This window comes from Nannospalax galili, unplaced genomic scaffold (genome assembly GCF_000622305.1).
Source record: "Nannospalax galili isolate Female #2095 unplaced genomic scaffold, S.galili_v1.0 scaffold895, whole genome shotgun sequence".
Taxonomy (NCBI): domain Eukaryota; kingdom Metazoa; phylum Chordata; class Mammalia; order Rodentia; family Spalacidae; genus Nannospalax; species Nannospalax galili.
Window position 1 is genome coordinate 819,217 of NW_008336435.1, and position 9,159 is coordinate 828,375.

Sequence of the window (9,159 nt, forward strand, 5' to 3'; positions counted from 1 at the left end):
TTTTCTATTTTTAAATTTTATGTGTATGAGTGTATTGCCTGCATGCATGTGAGTGTACCTGTGTCATGCAATGTTGTGGTGTTCAGAACAGGGCATCGGATTCCCCTGGAACTGGAGTTAAGGATGGCTTTTAGCTGCCATGTGGGTGCTGGGAATCTAACCCGGGTCCTCTGCAAGAGCAGTCAGTGCTCTTAACTGCTGAGCCATCTCTCCAGCCCCAAGGTTAAATTTTCTTTGTGAATTCAATTTAATTCATTTATTATTATTGTATGTGTTTATATGATGTGTGTTGTGACTAAGGGAGTGATAATGCCATAGCACATGTGACGAGATCAAAGGACCACTGTGGGTTCTGGGGTGGAATTCAGGTGATCAGGCTTGCATGGTAAGCGTTCTTATTTGTGGAGATGCCTCACCCACTCAGGGTCAAATTTCAATACACCTCTTTGCTTTTGTTTATTTATTTGATAGGTTTTTTTTTTTAAGCAGAAAGCATCTCAATAAATACCATTTGATATTTGTGGTGATTGCACTTTATTAGCTATTCTTTATTGAACTTTTTAATAAAACATCAAGGATTTTTTTTAGACTATTTAAATGATTACATTTGAGAGTTTTAGAGCCAAAATACGTTCATGAATCATTTAAATTCTCTTCAGGATATACATTTTCTTAAACCCTCTGTACCACAATGTTAATTTTATAAATCAATTTATTTTCAGAGGCTCTGTTTCTATTAATAAATTTTACTTTATCCCATTCTCCTTAGATATCATTTTACTTATTGTAATTTTGTCTCTTCTGTAAAATTATATTCATTGCTCTCATAATAACAAACATACAGTTGAGTATACAGCACAAAAGCCATCAACAGTGAAGTTATTAATATACGTATAAGATAAACGTGATGGAATTGGAAGCATTTAAACCTCTGATGGATGATCCAGCAGCAAATATACTGAATAATAAAAACTCATTTGACTTTCTATTAAATTATTGAAAATCCAAATGGTAAATGTTAGTATATGCTGTAAAGCTTGAATATTCATTATATTCCCTCTACTTTTGTATTTTTTTCTCATTTGACAAAATGTTATTAGGTTCCAAAATCCTGAATAACCAAGTATATTTTATTCTTTTCCTGGAGGTAAGAATTGAACCCAAGGCCTTGCATTTACTGGGCAAACACTTTACCACTGAGCGAAATCCCCAACCCCAATAATCAAGTATCATAAAAAAGTGTTTTAGAGGCTGGAGAAATGTCTCAGCAGTTAAGAGCACTAGCTGTTCTTACAGTGGATCTGGGTTTGGTTCCCGTCACCCACATGGCAGCTATCATCTGTAACTCCAGTTCCAGGGGATCCAAATTCCTCTTTTGGCCTTCTTGGACATTGCACAACATGGTGTATGCAGGCAAAACACACTCATACACAAAAAAATAAAAATAAATAAAAATTTTAAAAAAGAGGGGCTGGAGAGATGGCTCAGCAGTTAAGAACACTGGTTGTTCTTGCAGAAGACCTGGGTTCCAATCCCAGCACCCACATTGCAGCTAACAACTGTCTAACTCCAGTTCCAGGGGATCCGAAGGCCTCTTCTGTTCTCACGGGCATTGCATGACATGGTGTACTTACCTATATGCAGGCATGCACTCATACACATAAAGTAAAAAGAATAAATAAAATTGTTTAAAAAAACTTTTTTAAAAGAATTATCTTAAAAGACTAGGTTTATCAATTCAGTTGCTTTCATCTTAAAAAAGCATGTGCATTTACTCCCCAATGAATAAAACTTTTATTTGGAAACCAAGTAGGAATTTTTCAATCATAAGTTCAAAACAGGAACTTAAGCAGAGAAAGAGTTCATTTAGGAGATACAAATAGCCAGCCAAGGTTAAAGCAGAACATGGATCAAAGGAAAAGAAAAAGAAATTAAACCCATCATAGACAGGACTTGAGCTAAAGAGTGTGCACTAAAAGGTCAAAGGTGAGGGGGTTAGCAAATTGTCCCCAGGGATCACATCACAGCAGGATGCATGTTGACCTCTAGATCAGCAGAGTGGGCATGGTGCTGTATAATACACACTACAGTTGAGTCTTGTGGGTGTTGTTGCCCTGACAAGAATTTTCAGCAGAGATCTGCCCTTTAGTCTATATAATTCTGAGCTTTCTTAGATAACTTTGCTGCTAATATTGACTTTTAGGCTCTGACTGGTCCCTGACCTGCATGGAGTATTCTCTTAGAAGGAAGTCTCTGATTCAGTGTAGGTGAAGCAGTCATAGGGAATTCATTAAATCCAAGCAGCCTGCTTCTGGGGACTGAGTACAGAATGATTTCTTCAACTGCTCATTGTCCTTTCAGAATTTTCTTTCTCTGGAGCAGGACCTTTCAGGCAATAGTTGTGTCCTTGAATTTGACACTGACGTTTTATTTCTAAAATCCGGACTTTAAGATCCCCGTTGGTAATCCATTAGACACACAAGGAGCAACATTACTCTTTCAGTTCACTGGGGCTAAATTTGTTGAATTTCTGTTTTGAGGTATATTAAATGCCTAGTCAACCTTTGCTGAGCACACACTGTATACCTAACACTATATTAGGTACTTTAGGTAGGCAGGTATGACACAATAGATGACGTTCATGCCCCAGAGTAATTTTGATCTCGAAAAACAAATGTAAAAGTCAAAAGTACCCTCAAAATGAAACCTATAAATATAAAAATTAATGTAACACATTCTTGTGCACATACTAAAGCTTGCCATTTATCAATCATACCATTTATTTAACAAATATTTGTCATATACATTAAATATGTCAGCCCTAAGGCTAGTGCTATGATAAATTGCATATACCTACCACGTCCTGCCCATAGCTAGCTCATAAGTTAGAAACAGTTGTGACAAATAGACAAATAATAATAAATCTTTCACTAAGTAACTCAGGTAGTTATTAGATTGGTACAGTTATGAAAAGTGATATTAGAATAGATGATCTGTTCCTGTGTCTTTTTAAATTTTTTAAATTATTTTTGTTTTTATATGTTGCCTGCATGTATGTAAGATGTAAGTGTACCAATGTCCTGAAATGCTCACGGAGGTCAAAAGAGGGTGTTGGAGTCCCTGAAACTGGAATTACAGACAATTGTTAGCTGCCATGTGGGTGCTGGGAATCAGATCTGGTTCCTCTACAAGAGCAGTCAGTGCTTTTAATTGTTGAACCACCTCTCCAGCTCCTTTCCTGTGTTTTAAAGGGTAAGGAAGATGAAATTTGAGAAGATATACAGAAGAATTTCCAGACAGAATACAAGCTCATTAATATTAGAATCATAGTCTACTGTATTATTTAATGTATAACAAATTTCTCTAAAAATATTTGCTCAGAATTATAATTATTGTCTATATCTTATGTTATCGATGGGTACAAAGTTTAGATTGACTTAACTGGTGGCTATGGCAGGTCTCAAGAGGTTGTAGTGACATGTTGACCCAGGCTATATTCATCTGAAGGCTTGACTGTGGTTGAGGAAACTGGCTCCAAGGGGGCCAACTTGTATGACTGGGAAGTTGGTATACCTGTGTTCAGAGGCTTCATTTTCTCTGTAAGTGGTCTTTTCATGGTCACTTTGGTGTCCTCATGCTGTATAGTTGGCTGCTGAGCCATTTTAGAGACCATGGTATAGCTGTGATGCTTTTCATTACCTCAGAATTCACTTCCTTTGTTATTAGTCACATGGCTAGCACTGAATGAATGTGGGCAATGGCCTCATGAGACGATAAGCATCCAGAGGTAAGGATCACTCAAGGTCATTTGGAGATGGTAGCTAACATCATCCAGGTTTAAAGGTAGCATATAGTGTATTTGTTTAGTGAATATTTATAGTTGGGACTTTACTCTCTAGCTTCCAAACTCTAATGTGAAAACATTGAAGGTAAAATGGCGTATTTTATCTTCTGATTTCTTAGTTCCTAAAACATTGCATGACAAACAAAACACACTTCAGATATGTTTGTTGAAGGGATGAATTGAAAGAATGAATGAATTGGGAATTAGGAATAAATGTTATTTGAGAGAGAATTAAAATATGAACACCAGAGTGAAGCATTAATTCAGAAAATTGTGGGTGGCTGCATAAATGGGTCAGCATCTGCCTGGAACATAGAAAAGAAGATGTGATAAATAAGAGGTCCCAGTATTAGCCAAGACTATCTGACAGAGATTATTATTAATATGGGCACTAAAAAACAAAACTTTGGTCTAGCTGGGTGAATATATGTATGAAAAAGTTCTTCAGAACAACCAAGAATCTGAAGACAGATCTCTGAATCACACTCCTGAAGTAGTCATCACACATGCTGACCTCTACATGTTGTCAAAAGGGTCACTGCATTGAAGCCTTAAGTGCGGCAGATGCTGCTTTTCATTTTAGAATTTTTTTGGTGGAAATGGCAGAGAATGAAACAATTATTTGCTCTGTTATTTGGGTTTTGTTTTGTTTTACTTCACCTTGAAGAAAAAGTAGTGGAATTTATTCTTAACTACTATAGGTTATAGTCAGGCCAATATCCTAGAATTCTCAAAAAGGTTCTGTGGCTCAACCAGAAGCAAAGGAAAAGATAGGAACTAATGTATGTGTGATGCATAAGGGAATCTTGAGCCTGGAACCAGGAATGAGGACCTTAGTGAGATAGGCTGCTTGGTCCCCTGCACGCCTCCATCCTCACATCCGTCCTAATGCTAAGTGTAAAAGATAGTGAGCCATTGACATGCTTGAAAGAACTGGTGAATGCCTCACCATGCAAAGCCACAGGGACTCCACATTTGGGGAACATATTGCCAAGAACAGAGGAGCCTGAAAGCCGGGTCCACTCATACTATCTTGCACAGTTCCATCACTGCTTCTGCACTAGAGCAATTAGGAGAATTGATAGCATCTGTGATGGTTGATCTCAATTGTCAACCTGATGGGATCTAGAATCCCCTGAGAGTTAGGCCTCTGGGCATACCTGTGGGGGATTATTTTATTTGTATTAATTGAAGTTGGAAGAACTGTCCACTTTGAATGGCACTATTCCCTGGGCTAGGATCCTAGATTATATGAAAAGGAGAATATGAACTCACCATAAGCCTTTACCACTCTACTTCTTGACTGTTGATACAGTGTGACCAGCTGCTTCAAGTTCCTGTTACCGTGGCTTCCCCACCGTGGTGGACTGCAGCCTTGAACTGTGAGTCAAAATAAACCCTTCTCTCTTAAGCTGCTTTTGTCAGGGTATGTTATCACAGTCACAAGGACAGAACTAAGACAGAAAATTGGTACTAAAAAGTAGGGCCGTTGCTGTGATTAAACCTGATCATGTGGTTCTTATGCCTTTGGAGATGATTTTTTAGGAGGAATGTGGAAATATTTGAAACTTTGAGCTAGAAAAAGCCCAGGACTGCTGAAATAGAGGTTAATGGGCCATTCTAGTAGAAACTCAGAAAATGAAGAAAGCTGAGAGAAATGTGCATAGTGGAAGCCTGGCTCATGGAGTTTTGGGGGGCACAAAGACTCTCAGTTGTGCTGCTAGGAGTCATTTGTATGACATTTTGGCCAAGAATCTGACTTCATTCCGCTAGGTTCTGAAAACCCGAGTGAGGTTGAATTTAAAGATAATGGACTAATTCATTTGGCAGAGGAACATTCAAGACAAGAGAGCATTCAGACTGGTGCTGAGGAAACACTACCTTTAACATCTCTTATTAAAGAGAGCCGCACCACTGAAGAGAACCTTCTTGTGCTGTAATGGAAGAAGGTGAAAAGTAACCTGCACGCAAAACCCTGCCCATCAGAGACTCCATCTTGTGTGGATTCAAATCATTTGAAGGAAGAAGGCCTAAACTGAAATGGTTTCTGATCATCCAATATCAATTGCCTAGGGAAATGTTTCCCCTGGGTCATCACACAGAAGCTGATACAGCTGGGGCCCAAGCGGGCCAGACTGCGTCCTGAGCTGTCAGCAGATCTTGGAAGTGTCATCCACATGGTACTAATTTGGAAGGCATGGAAGTTGCAAAATTGAGAGGGGTCATGGAGTCCTGTCCCCCAGTTTCAGAAATCAGAAGAGGCCAGGTGATGTGCTGCAGGGTCACACCTTTTTTTAAAAGGAAGTTTTGCAGTTGCTCTTGATAACCACCATTAGAACCATGAAGGTGAAATACAGTCCTTCTACGCAGTCTCTGGTGGGAAGCTGGTCCAGGTGGCACTAAGTGAAATCCCATCTCCCACTGATGTATTTTAGGAGCGCTCCCCTCATAGACACAGGGGCCGTTCTGACAGAACACAGAATGTAGTCCCTATCCTAGGGAAAAGGGATACAGGTGTAGGCAGTAGTTAAAACAAACTCTGCCTTTTCCTTCCTTGCTACTGATACTGCTGAAATCTTGTCCATTAAAAGGACTGGAGTTTGACATTTTCATTGCTTCTACTTTCTAAAGGAAGAGAGTCCAAAAGCAGTGCCAGGAGCACATACATTCCGGAAGAGAGCATGGCACACGGCGGAACAAGGTCAACAGAGATTCCCTCAGAAACAAAAATGAGACTCAGCCTTTATTCACGTACGCCCCCATCCGTCACCCACGCACCCTTGCTCAACTCTTCCCTGCAACCCACTCTGTGCTGGAAATAGATCGATAGACTGCCTGTCAGACTTATGCAAGGCTTACAGGCTCTCAAACCTCTCTCAGACTGATGTTCAAAGTGGGAGTTTATTCAAAAGGTTAAGAGTTGACGTTTCACAGGGCTTCTTAGTACACAAAGATAATATATGGGGTTGAGATAAGAAAAAAACAAATCAGATTTGTGGCAATAACAGTCTCTGACTTTTCTACTTCCTGAATATATGTCCTTACCCCTTCCCACAGATGTAGCTTTGTCCCATAGTTGGAACCAATTTCGTCCTATGCAGAGTTTTGGAAAGAAATGCAATTCCCCACATGGAGCCCTCTCTGATTGGCCACCCAGGCTTGCAGTAACCACTTTCCTGTATCTGATGCTCAGCTCCTAAGTCTCAGTCCAAATCCCTGACCCAGGTCTCCTTAGTTTCCTCTGATGATTTGTAAGATGGTCTCTGTGACTTGCTTGCTTTCTGAACTCTATGCTTCTTCTCAGTTTTGAGTGCTGGTAGCACATCTGCACTGTCTACAGAGAATAGTTGTTATTACTGCCAAATATACAGGACATAAATTGACCATTTTCAGGTACACAATTCAGTGGCATTAAGTAGATTCATGTTATTGTACAACTGTCACCGCTATACTTCCATCTCTAGGACTTTTTCATCTTTCCCACTTGAAATTCTGTTTGTATTCAGTAATAACCTCCCTCTCCATCTTATCCTCCAGAAACCTCTCTTTCAGTGTCTCTCTGAATTTGACTCATCCAGGTCCCTCATTTAAGTGTGCTTATACAATAGTTGCCTTCTTGCATGTGCTGTGATTTCATTTGACACAACGCTTTCAAGGCTCGTCCATAATGTAGCATAGACCCCCATCATTGCTGAATAATATTCCACTATATTATATACAAATTTTGTTTACCCTTTTACCCAGTGATAATCATGTAGGTTGTTTCTACCTTTCAGCTGCTATGAATATTGATCTAAGTTTGTTTAGTTTCCTGCTTTCAGTTTTTATAACTAGATCATGTACTAATTCTATGTGTTTTGTTTTGTTTGTATTTTGAGATGGGGTCTCACTATGTAACCCAGATTGGCTTCAAACCCATTTTGGAACTCAGGCTAGTTGCAGTCCTCCTGAAAGCCTCCAGAATACTATGATCACAAGACTACCCAGAGTGCCCAGCTTATGTTAAATTTTTGAAGAATTGCCGCATTGTTTACCACATCAACTACTCTGTTTCACAGGCCCACTGGCAATGCAGTTTCTTCATATTCTTTTGAAGAACCACATTCTTTTCTGTGTATTGGTTTCTGTTTAAATCATTGTCATTCTGGTGGATGTGAAGTGGTACCCAGGGAGTACAAAAATCACCAGTGTTCCAGGGTAAGCTCCAGAGACTCTGCTTTCACTGGTCAGAGGTGAGGCTGTGTCAGCAATACCTTTTAAAAATTTTACTTCAGTAGGTGATATGAATGTGCATCCATGGTTGATAACCTCCAAAAGATTCTTGCTTCTGCTATCTGACTTCTATCCCATGTTCACAGGCTGCTTTCCTGGTCTCACATGAAGAAACAGAAGCCTAGAGAGAGACTTCTCATGCACACACAGTTGAAATCAATGAGACCAGATCAATGTGATCTGTCTGCTGCACCCCACTATGAACAAGGAGTGATTTTATATATATTCCAATGTAGGCTGCCAACATTCAACCCCCTTGGACCTAAATTGTTGGGGGTGTATAAGTTTTCTGGGGTTACCATAAGACTTAAACCAACAAAAATTTAGTCTCTGAGCTTCTAGAGTCAAGTCTTATGGGGGCTGGTTTCTTTTGCAAGCTTGAGAAAGACTGTTCCAGGCTTGGCTTCTGGTGCCTACTGGCAATCCCAGATGTTCTGGGATTTGTAGGTGTACTACTGCAATCTCTGCCTCCATTGCCACCCGTCCTTTAGTGCTGTCTTTGTGTCTTCTTTCCTTTCTCTCATAAAGACACTGGTCATTTAATTTAGGGCTTACCCTAAATCTAGGTGATCTCATCACGAGATCTTTCATGCTATTCTATCTGTAATAATCCTTTTTCCAGATAAGGTTACATTTATGGGTGTGAGTGTTTAGGATTTGGACATATCTTTTGGGGTACCAAAGCTCATCCCACTACCAAGAGATTTCTATTAGTTTTCCAAATCATAATTGACTCTATCATAAGTCAAGGGTTCAGCGTATACAAAGCTCAATTTTTTTTCTAATTTCATTTATTGTTTTCATTATATGTATATGAGTATCTGGCCTGCATGTATGTAAGTGCACCTGTGTTGTGCAATGCCCATGGAGGTCAGAAGAAGGTTCTGGATTGTTGGCTGCTATGTAGGTACTGGGAAGTAAACTCAGGTCCTCTTTAAGAACAGTCAGCACTCTTAACTGCTAAGCCATCTCTCCAGCCCCCACCAAGCTCAATTTGTTAGAGTCAAAGTTAGAATTGTAATTTCATTGAAGTCAAAATACAG